General features: G+C 50.4%; 1 long non-coding RNA gene and 1 pseudogene across 2 annotated transcripts; one reads left to right on the top strand and one right to left on the bottom strand.

Annotated features, from left to right (window-relative positions):
- On the bottom strand, nucleotides 1–13,750 carry LOC308359862. The gene is made up of 11 exons (XR_013968470.1): nucleotides 13,635–13,750; nucleotides 12,367–12,455; nucleotides 10,564–10,908; nucleotides 10,049–10,165; nucleotides 9,880–9,965; nucleotides 9,114–9,296; nucleotides 8,743–8,873; nucleotides 7,878–8,178; nucleotides 7,501–7,690; nucleotides 368–556; nucleotides 1–228 (listed from the first exon to the last, which is right to left on the bottom strand). It is a non-coding gene; the product is annotated as an uncharacterized lncRNA (long non-coding RNA).
- Nucleotides 3,770–5,975, top strand: LOC308359819 (nuclear receptor subfamily 2 group F member 6-like; annotated as a pseudogene). The gene is made up of 2 exons: nucleotides 3,770–3,782; nucleotides 4,245–5,975. The product of its transcript is annotated as a nuclear receptor subfamily 2 group F member 6-like (transcript).
- Nucleotides 13,751–13,868: the final 118 nt, after the last annotated feature.

Here is a 13,868-nt window from a genome sequence, read left to right as displayed (position 1 = left end):
TGTGAACTGACTAGGTTTGGGCAATTCTTCTGCTCTATACGGTGTCCACCGGGGATGCAGATATCTGCGTGGCACAACTCCGATGGACCATCTACGATGGTTTACTCACGTGGCCAGCAGCTGCGGTCAGGTGGATGCTCGCATGGGACCGTCAAGCGGAGTGCCTCACGTCTCACCCCCGTGTCTTTTCAATGCAGCCTGAGCTTCTCACAGCATGGCATCTGGAATCTGAGAGGCAAGAAGCAGAAACTGCTCAGAAATCCCGGGACATCATTTTCGGTGCCTTCTGAGGGCTAAAGCCAGTCATGGATCAGTACAGATTCAAGGGACACAAGCTCCAACCCTTGGTGTGAGGAGTGGCACATACACAGGGAGAGGGAAGGGATGGCTGGGGCCGGCCTGGGAGACGGGCTGTCACAGTGCCTCTGCCCACAGCGAGTGTCCTTCACAGCCCGGATGAACTCTGCAGACCGCTGCTTCTCGAACGTCAGAGTCCCCGTAATGGCCCGGAGGTGGAGTGGCAATGCAGCCCCGACTCAGTGGATCTCAGTGGGTCCTAGAAAGCCACGTTTTAAAATTTTCAGGTGATGGCAGATGCTGCTGGTTCACACTCGGAGAAACAAGGATGCTGTTTGTATACTGGAGGTAGCCGAGGGTTAAAGACCACAGACCTGAGGTCAAAATCCATCGCTACCTCTTTTTCACTGTGGCTCCTTGGGTATCCTCGAGCCTGTTTCCCCACCTGCTGAAATGGAATCGTGAAACAACTGCAAGAACCAACAGGAGGAAGGACGATATGGTACCACTGACGCTCTTGTAGCTGTGTGTCAGGGGCACTTTACTTCATCCCCTTTCTCCCCTGTAGTCTCATCACCTAAAATTAAAGTGGGAATGGGAATGACAGTACCTACCACCTAGCGTGGTGATGAATCTTCAGGAAAACCTGGAAGGAACACACTGTGAATATGTGAGAAGATATGGGATATATCCTTGCTCCCCTTATGCCTTTCCTCCTTCTCAACCCCATCATATATCCCGGCAGGTCAATGTTTGTGATGATTTGGGGGGCAGATGGGCTGCAAGGAAGCAAGGGCTGAGTTTTAGAGGTCAGGGAAGTGGGAAGCTAATCCATGGTCTATGTCTAACCATGACCTACTCCATGGCACATTCCTTCCTTGTCTGGAGCCAAATGACAATCATGTGCCCATTAAACAGACATTTGTGGAACCTCTGCACAGCAGTGAGCAAAAGCATGTATAGCAAAAAGGTGGTCAGGTGTGCACGTCATCATCTAAACTATGCTGAGCTTCTCTGGGTTGTAGGTGACAGAAGATCATTTGCATTTATTTAAGTAGAAAGGAGAGTTTCTTATTTAAAGAAATGGGTGGGGGTGCACCAGGGTGGCTCAGTGGGTTCAGCCTCTGCCTTTGGCTTAGGTCATGGTCTCAGGGTCCTGGGATCGAGCCCCATACTGGACTCTTCGCTTGGCGGGAAGCCTGCTTCCCCTTCTCTCTGCGCCTGCCTCTCTGCCTACTTGTGATCTCTCTCTCTGTGCCAAATAATAAATAAAATCTTTTAAAAAAGAAAGAAAGAAATATGGGGTATCTCATAATATCCCTGAGGAAGAATTAAACTGTGGTCTCGAGAGGGACAGAAGTTAAGAACAAGAAAAACAGAAGCCATGACATTCTCTTGCTCTCAAATATTATATACATATATATGTGCATATAAAAATATATACACTATAGACACTCTGTAAATTTTAGTTGTTAGATATATAAATGACATATATATTTTTATATATCTTTGTCTCCTGATTCCTCTGTCTCCTGCCACAATCTGTCAGATCACCGTTTCTCTACACATCGGCTTCACCCTGTTCTTGTGTAAGGCAGAATTCTTGCTTCACAGAAACTGATTCTGACTGAATTTAATAGAAAAAGAAATTATTGAAAGGCTATTAGGAAGGCAAAAGAACAAGACAAAACCTGAAAAAAAACAACAGGCATAAAGAGAAGCTCGACAGCCAGACACCACCAACATTCCGCTGCAGACCGAGCCCGGTAAGGACGCCACTGCTGCTGCTCCTGCGAACCCACCGTCTCAGCTTGTCCACCCTCCCCACCTGCTGGCCCCAGGCGCCACGAGAACAGTCTCTATGTCCCCCGTAGCAAGCTTGTGAGCTTCTGTTATGGAAATTTACAGTTGTATATAATACACACACACACTACACGCACACACGCACACACACACGATACAAACATACAGATAGATACACATACACACACCCAAGTACAGAGAATGGTATAAGGAACTCCCATCACTAACTTAAATAATTCTCAACACGCAGCCCATCCCCACAGCCCCCATAACATTTTGAAGCAAAGATCTTTTTTTTTTTAACAGATTTTATTTGTTTATTTGACCGAGAGAGATCACAAGTAGGCAGAGAGGCAGGCAGAGAGAGAAAGAGGGAAGCAGGCTCCCCGCCGAGCAGAAAGACCGACTCGGGACTCGATCCTAGGATCCCAAGATCATGACCCGAGCCAAAGGAAGTGGTTCAACCCACTGAGCCACCCAGGCACCCCTTGAAGCAAGTATCTTCATCCTATCATTTGACCCACAGCTACTTCAACATGTGTCTCCAGAACAGGGTTTCCCAACCTTGGCATTCCCCACATCTTGGGCCCCATCGTTCTTTGCTGAGGGCCCTGTCCTGAGCATACTACGATGCTTAGCAGCACCCCTGGTCTCCACACACCAGATGTGGAGAGCCTCTTCCTCACTCCTGCTTCTGACCACCGAATATGTCCTAGACGTTGCCAAACATCTCCCAGGGAACAAAACTGCCCTTGATGGACACACACATAGATATACCTACAAAACGATCATCACTCTTTAAACATTTCAAAATAATTTCTCAATATCATGACATGTCAAGTCACAGTGCAAATTGATCTGATTATCTCGTAAGTATTTTGACTCTCTGTATTTGTTAAATCCTGAGTGACAATAAGACCCATAGCTTGCCATTGGTTAACAGTTCTCACAAGCCTCTTTTAATTACAGGCCTCACTTTTTCCCTCCTCTTTCTTTAGCCTTGCCATTTATTTTCCTAAGACATCAGGTCCTGTAAGGGTGCCTGGGTGGCTCCGTTTGGCTAAGCATCTGACTCTTGATATCAGCTCAGGTCATGATCTCAGGGTCCTGGGATCCAGCCTCTCGTTGGGCTCCCTGCTCAGCGGGGAGCCTGCTTCTCCCTCTCCCTCTGCTGTTCCCCTGCTTATGCTCTCTGGCTCGTTCTCTGTTAAATACATAACATTTGAAAACAAAACAAAAAAACAGTCCATAACTTTTTAAAAAAATTTTTAATTTACTTTATTTTATTTTTTTAAGATTTAATTTATTTATTTGACAGACAGAGAGAGATCACAAGTAGGCAGAGAGGCAGGCAGAGAGAGAGGAGGAAGCAGGCTCCCTGCTGAGCAGAGAGCCCGATGCGGGGCTCAATCCCAGGACCCTGGGATCATGACCTGAGCCGAAGGCAGAGGCTTTAACCCACTGAGACACCCAGGCACCCCAATCCATAACTTTCTGACAAGAGCTAAGGGTGTAACACATCACAGCAAACATGCAGATCACGATATCCCAGAACCTGAAGGGCAGAGCCCTGCTAATTGTCATCAAACGTTAATTTATGGGTTCTCCCAAACTCGCTGAATGTTTTTTCAGATAATGGAAAGCCCAGTGCCAAAAAAGCTCTCAAGACATGCATCTAGATGGTAAACATGCTTGGTCCTTGTACCCTGGGGCCTATCCCAGAGGGCTCTGACTCCGTGAGTCTAGGGTAGGACATAAGCATCTGTCTTTTCTTTAAAAAATCCCCACAGGGGGCACCTGGGTGGCTCAGTGGGTTAAAGCCTCTGCCTTCGCCTGAGGTCATGATCGCAGGATCCTGGGATCAAGCTCTGCATGGAGCTCTGCATAGGGCTCTCTGCTCAGCAGGAAGCCTGCCTCCCCATCTCTCTGCCTGCCTCTCTGCCTACTTGTGATCTCTCTCTGTCAAATGAATAAAATCTTAAAAAAAAAAAAAAAAGTCCTTCATGCTTTTCGGGTTTGCACTGGGTTGGGTACAACTATTTAGTCTCTGCAATTCCAAACCCAAACTTCCCCCTACAATGTTTAGGCTGCAGACACAGGAAGGCATTGGAAACTGAGACAGAGAAGAACAGAAAAATTATAAGAACTATCCCAGAGAAAACCGGCTGCAGCGCAAGGCCGGATCCCAGGGTGGGCGGTGGAGAGGGCAAGCGAGGCTGGGGCCCTGCCTGAGGCCCCCGCAGGGAAGGTGCGGCCACAGAGGGGCGGTAGCTCCAAAGCGCTGGCCCCGGGGCCTTGGAGGCCCCCAGCGGCCTCCTCGGCCTCACCCTGGGGCACTGCCAGCGACACTGAGCCTGGCGAAGAAGAGCAGTCCGGCTGCAGGTGGACTGCATGGTGTGTGGGGACATGTCCAGCAGCAAGCACTACAGCATCTTCACCTGTGAGGGCTGCAAGAGCTTCTTCAAGCGGAGCACCCACAGCAACCGCAGCTGCACCGGCGGGTCCAACCGTGACTGCCAGATCGACCCGCATCACCTGTGCCAATACTGCCGCCTGAAAAAGTGCTTCGGGTGGGCACGAGGAAGGAGGCGGTGCAGCGCGGCCACATCCCGCACTCGCTGCCTGGCACCGTGGCGGCCTCCTCTGGCAGTCCCCGTAGCTGGGCGATGGTGGCCGCAGGCGGAGACGACTGCCCGGGGCAGCTGCTGCAAGCCGAGCCCTACCGCGGGGTGTCCAGGCGCTTTGGCGCGGGCGCGGTGCTGGGCACCGACAACGTGTGAGAGCTGGCCGCTCAGCCGCTCTTCAGCACCGTGGAGTGGGCTCCCCATGCCCCCTTCTTCCCAGAGCTGCCTGTGGCTGGCCAGGTGGCGCTGCTGCGCCTCGGCTGCAGGGAGCTCTTCCAGCTGAACGAGGCGCAGGGGGCACTGTCCCTGCACAGGGCGCACCTCCTGGCCGCCGCCCGTCTGCACGCCGGGCCCGTGGCCACGAGCGCGCCATGGCCTTCACGGAGCAGGTGAGCGCCGTCCAGGAGCAGGTGGACAAGCTGGGCCGCCTGCAGGTCGACTTGGCTGCCTCAAGGCCATCCCGCTCTTCACCCCTGAGGCTTGTGGCCTCTCCAACCCAGGGCATGTGGAAAGCCTGCAGGAGAAGGCACAGGTGGCCCTCAGAGAGTATGTGCAGGCCCAGTACCCGTCCAGGCCCCAGCACTTGGGGCGTCCACGACTCCTGGCCCTGCACTCCCTCCCAGCCTCCCTCATCTCCCAGCTGTTCTTCTTGCGCCTGGTGGGCAAGACGCCCACCCAGACGCTGATCCGAGACATGCTGCTGTCAGCAAGTACCTTCAATTGGCCCTACAGCTCTGGCCAGTGACTTCGCCGGGCCGGCCACGCCATGGCTGGGTCAGCACACCTCAAGGGACACGGATGCTTCGGCCTCATGCAGGGCTCCCAAGCGGAGGACCTTGGCTTCTCTCCTCAGACTCCTATTTTTTTTTAAAGACTGTGAAACGTTTCTATTTTTTTTTTTAAAGACTGTGAAACGTTTGTCTCCTCTGTTTGTTTGTTGTTGTTGTTGTTTTTAATGGTCACGAAACCAAAGAGAGTGATTGTCCAGGCCAGGCTCCAGCCTCGGCCTCCCCAGAACTCCTGCCCAGAATAGAGGGCCAGGGACCGAGGGGCCCATTTCTGGGAGAGCCTGGCGCTCAGCACCCCAAGCATGAACTTTTGGGGCCGGTGGGGTTGGCTTCCCTCGGGGGACAGCCTGGCTTCTGGACTAGAGGGGCCAGCGTAGTAATGTGCCAGGGAGATTGTCTGGATACGTAATCCATGTTGGACATTATATGATGAATGAATCAAGGCCAATAATAAAGATGTTTCCTACCTGAAAACAAAAACAAAACAGAACAAAAAACCTATCCCATACAGAGTCAAGAAAAGCCAAGCTCTACTTATACTACTTCTCTGTCCTTATTCTGGGTTTCAGTTACTCTACAATCAATTTACTTTAAGTAAGTAAGTTCGCACAAACGGTTACCAACAAATACTAAATAAATCAATGTATCAGGAAATTTTAAATACACCTAATTGGGACTTGGTACTGAAAAGCATTTTATTTCCCTCTCGTCATTTCAATGGCACTGCAGATTCTCCGGACAAATAACTGTTCATTTGAGAAAAATTATGTCTAATTCAACAGTGTGACACATGTGGTCAACAGCACCTGAACGCTGGAGGAGAAATGAAGTTGGGGGGAATCCATTTAAGTTCACAAATGTCACCACAGAGCCTCCACGTCTTCAAAACTTATCTACGTATTTATTGATTTCTTGAACCAACCACCACTGACACCTACTACATGTCAGACATGGCGCTAAGTGTTTTCTTAATGTTAAATATCATTTCATTTTTATAATCATCTATGAAGTGGGATTACTACCATCCCATTTCTCCCATCGGGAAACTGAGACGTCCAATGCTTTAGCAACACGGCCCGTAAGAGGCAGAGCTAGGATCTGCTTGGGTCTGGAACCCATGTTTTAAATCACTACGATTAGTTTCCAAGACCCTACAAAAAGTACAAGTCTTCACCCCAAACCTTGGTTTTCCCCACCCTACAGTCCCCAAGTGGCCCCAGCTTCAAGGACATTCTCTCAATTCCTTCAACAGTTCACACTCCTTCCCTGCTCTAACTGAACACCTTCCCACATCCGCCTTGATTTCTTAGCCTCCTGGTCTCAGCTTAAACATTATTCAGGAAATTACAAACTCTAAGGCACCCTGTATTTCTCAGCACTCAATGCAAAACAGTAATGATGAATTTCACGGGTCATTATTTCCTTCCTGTCTTTTCCAGCCAGGTGGGGAGTCCCTCACACATCCTGTCAGTCCTATTTATCATGTATTCCAATCACTGATACCCACAACCCACCCAAAAGGAAGGCCATTCCCCCTGCACACACACACACACACACACACACACACACACACACACACCCGACTGGCCTGATCGCAGGTGCACGGTGGGGATCCTGACAACCCATAGTGGAATGTAACCTACTCAAGAGGGAGAACGGAACTTCTCCCACGTCAACACTACACTTACTGGCTTCACATCGGTCTTCCAGCAGGACTCGAGCCCCAACAAGGCTGAAACCCCATCTGCCTGGTTCAGGCCGCATTTCCACTCCCGCTTTCTCCAGGCCCCCACGCACAGCACAGGGGACATAATTAGCAGCTCCATAAAGGAAGCCCCGTTCTGGGTTCTTCACAGCTGCGAAACGAGGGGCTCACGAGCTGACAGCGACCTTTTGGCAAACCAGTGTATTCCTGAGACACAGGCCCGCCTCCCAGCGAGGCCCCAGCCCCCGGGGACACGGGGCCCTGACACCAAGCCTACAGGTACCTCTGCGCAGAGAAGCATCTTCCCAAGGGCCGCTCACTCCCTCGTCCTCTGCGTCGACCTTGAGGAGGAAGTACAGGAGGTGAAAGAGGGCGTCCTCAGTCCAGTGGCCATGGGTCTGGAGGTTCTGAGGTGCTGCGCCCACAGGGCCAAGGAAGCAGGATCCAGAGAGCCAGGCAAGGCTCACAGAAGGCTGCAAAGCGGCAGTTGGTCTCAGTGACCCGCCCACATCAGCTATCCTTCCCGCTCATTGGTGCTATGCCCACACGCTGATTGGACAATTTCCCCGCTCCCTCGGCCTTCGGAATGCATCATTGGATAGCTCTCTGGGCCCCGCCCACGGAACCCTGGGCACACACGCTCTCCTTTCCCATTCCCACCTGGTAGGACCTGGGTCAAACCACCGCCTTCCTTCTCTGCTGCTGCTGTTTTCTGAGTTTGGCTTCTCTGAGCTCATCACAAGCTTTAGATGGCTGTAGTCAGTACAAAACCCAGCTTTCTCCCATGGAATTTCTTTAGCACGCTTTTCAATCAGATAGGCGGGGCACCCGGGTGGCTCAGAGGGTTAAGCCTCTGCCTTCCGCTGAGGTCATGATTTCAGGGTCCTGGGATCAAGCCCCGCATGGGGCTCTCTGCTCAGCAGGGAGCCTGCTTCTCCCTCTCTCTGCCTACTTGTGATTTCTGTCAAATAAATAAATAAAATCTTTAAAAAAAAAATCAGATGGGCATATTTGTGGGGACTGTTTCTGAGCTCTTTCCGCTATTATGTTCTATGTGTCTGTTCTTCTGCAAATACCACACAGGCTTCCTCATTATAACTACTAATAAATTCTGAAACTCCGTAGACTGTGTTCCCACATTAGTATTATTTTCAAAATTCTTTTTGAAACTACTCTAATTCCATTGTCTTTCATTTTAGAATATTTTAGAATTTTTTTTCTATCTCTACAAAAACAAACGAAGCTGACAGGATTTTGATAGGAATGGCATTAAATCTCTCTATCAATCTGGGGACAATTGACATCATGGCGATGCTTAGTCTTCCAAATCACAAACATGGTATATCTCTCCATTTATTTATATCTTTGACTTCCTATAACAGTGCTAAATAGCTTTCAGCATGTGATGTCTGGACAGGCACTGTTAGATTTATCCTGAAGTAGTTTCTTTGTACGAGTAATTGTGAACGTGTGTTTGATGGTGGAGCCTACATATTCATTGCTAGCATAGAGCAATACAACTTACCTTTACGTGTTTATCCTGTATACTGTTTCATTGTGAAATTCCATTATTAGTTCTAAGAAGAATGACTTTGTCATACCCTCTTGTGGCATAAGGCCTGAAATAAGATTCCGTATTAAGGGCTGTCTTGACACCTGGAAGGTCAAGGAGGGACTCAAATGGCATCATGCATGTTCTCCTCTCCCTCTTCCCTCACAGGCGAGGTCTCGTAACCAAACACCCTTCTCATCACGGGGACTAGCCATAGTGCCTATTGGTTTTTGGGGAGCAGCGTTCAGTTCCCTAGAAGCCCACTCAGTTCTCCAAGGAAGCTACTCACACCCTCCCATGGGAACCAGGACTTGCCACACCCTCTTGTTTCAAGCAAGTCTTGCCTTCCAAGGCCCTGCTGGTTCTCTCTGTTCTCACGTGTGATCTCTGTGCAGTCCTGCACGGTGTGTGGTATCCTCCTCCCCTGAAGTGTGAGCATATGTGACTGGTAAACTGTTGTCAATCACACATGTCGGGAGTCAGGGCATCCCCACAAGTCTGGAGCAGGAAACTCTCTCATTGGGTACCTGAGGAGAAGGTGATTAAAACAAGTGGCATCACAAACAGGCTGTCCCTATGTTAAATGAGGACGTGGGGGTCAGCTTGACCTGCTCCTTCGCTAACTAACTGGCTTCAGAGTTGACAGTCACGATCTGGGAGGGAACTGGCCATCGCTGGCCAGCTTGTGTGTTGGCTCGTGTTCTGAAATCTCACATGGAGGTCGCCATCCATTTCCAAACTAATGTTCCATCCTTGCCAACAAGGTGAGAATGAGTGAGAATTGACTGTATCTTGGGGGGAGGTGTCATCTATGTGACCTGCATGTGGCCTGTATTGGTCTCCAAGGCTACCCCCTGAGGTTGGCAACCACAGAACATGCTGACTGGTGTGCTTGAGTTCCAGGGACTGGGTGTTGGGCCAGTGCTTGATGCTGACGTCCAGATCCTATGGGGGAAAGCCCACCCCAAGCACAGTCCTGGGGGTGACCCTCTGTGTCGTGGGTGGAAAGGAGGGAGGCCCCGACCCCAGGGAAATGTAAGAATGGCTCCCTGGCTGCCTCCTGGGTCACTGTGGTTCAGGCGATGGGAGTGGCCTTGGTGGGCTCCTGACCTGCCTCTCCTCTCCCAGTTACCATGTGTATTCCTGAGCCCTCAGGGTTCTGAGGTGCGCATCCATGGCAGCCCAGGGTCCACGAGCTGATGAAAAACAGAAAAGTGGAGGGGGGGCTTCTGGTGTTCCACTTCCCTCCCAGTGCCAAACCCCTCACCAGCACACTTGCCTTTCTCGTAGTGTTGTTGCTCCCCAGCTCGTCGATGGCCTCATCTTGTGATCCAGGGACGTGAGGCTCTGACTCTGGCCATGGACAGAATGATTTTGCTGGCCGTGGACTCCAACCCTGGGGAGATGGACTGGCATTCCCACGGGAAGAGGACAGCCAGCTGTGGGCTGACCCACCCAGTCCCTTTCCCCATAAACACCCAGAACGTGTGCACCATGTGTGATTAGACGGGGACAGAAACCAAAACTCGCGACTTTACGTGGCTAGAAATGAAAATCTATCCTGAGGGAAGCTGTAGAGCGGGAAAAGCGGACAGGGGAAACAGTCCACACTGAGAGAAGGTAGGGCTGTAGCAGAAGATGGTTCTGCTCCATCAACGACTAGGCTGTGGGTCCTGTGCTCTTCCACGGACCAGTCCATTGCCTAAACCTGTTTGGTACAAGATCCTGATCCCCAGGGTTATGGGAGAAACATACGGGGGACCCCTTTGGCACACTGAGGGGATCAATTCCCACCTTGACTTACGCCAGGAGACTTGAAACCATACAACCATCGCCACGACAGAAGCTCCAAGGCTGACGATGCTGATTTGAGACTCTCTGGAAGAAAAAAACCGAGAAAGAGGAGCAGGGCAAAAAGACACTCCCCCACCCCACACGTATATCCAGGAAGACACAAACCCAAGCAAAGGAGGAGTGGAAGAGAGAAAATTGAATACAGGAGGCAGAACCCTCCCCCCACTGACTAATTTAAAATAGGTTCAAAATTGGACACAATTGTAAATCCAACATTTACAAGGGCACCTGGGTGGCTCACATGGTTAGTCATCTGACTTCAGCTCGGGTCTTGATCCCAGGATCCTGGAATAGAGCCCCATGTCAAGCTCCCTGCTGGGCAAGGAGTCAGTCTGCTTCTCCCTCTACCTCTCCCCCTGGGTCCTGCTCTGTCACACTTGCTCTCTCTCTCTCTCTCTCTCTCTCAAAGGAATACATAAAATCTTTTTTAAAAAAGGAAATCCAAAATTTACTAAAATAATTTAATTCGCAAAATTAAAAGGAGGCCGATTGCCTTCTGTGCCTCTACAACATAGGTTCTTTTTTTTTTTTTTAAAGATTTTTATTTATTTATTTGACAGACAGAGATCACAAGCAGGCAGAGAGGCAGGCAGAGAGAGAAGGAGGGGAAGCAGGCTCCCTGCTGAGCAGAGAGCCCAATGCCGGGCTCAATCCCAGGACCCTGGGATCATGACCAGAGCCGAAGGCAGAGGCTTTAACCCACTGAGACACCCAGGCACCCCAACAACATAGGTTCTGAATGAACTCTAATGTTGCTAAGATGCACCGGTTGGCTAACCTTCATGGACTTAATTCAAGTTCTGTGTATAGCAAGCATAATAACCATAGATTCTACCTTCTGTATTTAATGCTTTGACATCTCAGGCCTTGCTGACTTTGGAGGGACTGTCCCTGGCAGGCTTACTGGATTCCTAGAGATGCTCAACAGCTTGCCTACCGGCAATGCTTTCACATGTAAAGCAACCAATTCGGAACCTTTACCCCCAACCACCTCTTCTAAGAAACTCTTACTCTGGGCCACTATCCCCTGCCCTGATCACCCCAGGGGCAGGGACAGACTACTCCAGACAGACACCACTGTGTCCCGGAACCCACTGACATGGCACAAACTAGGCAGTCTTAAACGTGCTTACCCGGCCTCACCCGCCCCTTGCCATGGAAACCACAATAAAGGGTCTTGCCCCTATTGTCTGTCCCTTCACTCCCTCTTTCTCCTGACTGACCCTGGTGCTGCCCTGGGCGGCCCTCCATGGCTCTCAGGACCTCCTTTCTCGGGATCACGGAGTCTACAAACGCTTCTTGCGTTGTGAGAGTTACTTGTATATCTGCTTGTCTTACCATACCTGATTAAATAAACCCCTGTACCCTTAAAACACTTGAGACTCATGGGGGGCTCAGTGGGTTGAGCTTTTGGCTCGGGTCAGGATCTCAGGGTCATAAGATCGGGTCCCATGTCTGGCTATGTGCTCAGGGTGGAGTCCGCTTGGGATTTTCTCTCCCTCTGCCCTTCCCTCCCTGCCACCACCCCCTGCCCCTGCTCCTCGCTAGCTCTCTCTCTCTCTCTCCTGCTCTCTCCTTAAAATAAAGAAACAGAGTCATTATGAAAAACCATGATGGAGCCCAACAAATTTAAAGATGGTGAATATTTTGCTATTATAGATTTGGCCAATATGTTCTGTTCAGTGCCTATTTCAACATCCTCTCAGTCACACGTGCCTTGACCTTGAACGAGACACAATTTACCTTGTTATGCACAGGGCACCCAAACTGCTCTGCTATCACAGGCAAACTTTGTGGGCAGGATCTTACTGCATTCATCTTTCTCCAGGAACCTAGATGGGACATCACATTCAGGACATCCTACTGTGAGGATATTTGTTTGACAAACTTGTTAAGGACCTACAAGGGTGGCTCTGTCAGTTAAGTGTCTGCCTTGGGCTCAGGTCCTGATCTCAGGGTCTGACAACAAGCCTTGCATCAGGCTCCCTGATCAGCAGGAAGCCTGCTTCTCCCTCTCCCTCTGCCCCTACCAGCCCTTTGTACTCTCTCTCTCTCTGTCTTTCTCGCTCTCATGTTCTATCATGTCACTAAATAAAATCCTTAAAAAGAAAAAAGGACATAGAAGTCCAACATCTTGGGATGCCTGGGTGGCTCAGTTGGTTAAGCGGCTGCCTTCGGCTCAGCTCATGATCCCAGGGTCTTGGGATCGAGTCCCACATCAGGCTCCTTGCTCAGCAGGGAGCCTGCTTCTCCCTCTGCCTCTACCTGCCTCTCTGTCTGCCTGTGCTCACTCTCTCTGACAAATGAATAAATAAAAAATCTTAAAAAAAAAAAAAAGTCCAACATCTTTCAGTACTTTTTGGGTTCTGGAGGCAACATATTCCTTGTTGATAAATGTTTCAGAAGCCCATTTCAGCTGTTACTTGTCACTGAGCCCACGCTGAGGGGGGAGGGTCTCCCCTCAACAAAAGGCGCTAGGATCTGTGCAAGTGAAAATTACCTGTTGGGGGTGACTGGGTAGCTCTGTTGGTGAAGCGTCTGTCTTTGTCTCAGGTCCTGATCTCGGGATCCTGACATCGAGCCTGGCAGGGGGTTCCCTGCTCGGTGGGGAGCCTGCTTCTCCCTCTCCCTTTCAGCCCCTCTTCCAGCCAGAGCTCTCCCTTAACTACATAAATAAAAGCTTTAGAAAAAACCACCTGTTCATGCCCAGGTCAAAAGGCTGTAGCAGCCTCCTCTCCCGCTTCCTGGAATCCCTGGACCACCCATGCTATCTGTCCATTGTCCATGGGCTCCCAATGCAAGAAACGGCCCTCCTTGGCTCTGGGTTATAGACCATGAAAGCAGCACTTGCTGGCCTAGCACTGGGCTCTCCTGGAAACAGAGTCTCTCACAGGCTCTGAGCCTTCCTATCCAGCTGTCTATTATTCTCTGGGTCATGGCACCCCCACCAGCTTCATACAGTCACCAAGGCCTACTTGCTACAGGCTGAAGCCAAAGTCTGCATATCCTACCTGCAGGTGCAGGTGGCGGCTTCTGTCCACAGTGCGCTGCCAGATTCCATGGTGCTGGAGGACGTCAGCTCTTCCTTCCACCCCTTGGCCACCCAGGGATTCCCTTGGGATCAACTGCATGAACATCAATGGAAGTTAGTACATTTTGGGTTTCATGACCACATCTCCCTCCTGGTCACGTGACAGCTTCATGTATTAGAGAAGCACCTGTCCTATGCCTTAAGAGTCTCAGCA

This window comes from Martes martes (assembly GCF_963455335.1).
Source record: "Martes martes genome assembly, contig: SUPER_18_unloc_1, whole genome shotgun sequence".
NCBI lineage: Eukaryota > Metazoa > Chordata > Mammalia > Carnivora > Mustelidae > Martes > Martes martes.
The sequence above is the reverse complement of the archived record's forward strand: the minus strand, read 5'-3'. Positions and strand labels throughout refer to the sequence as shown.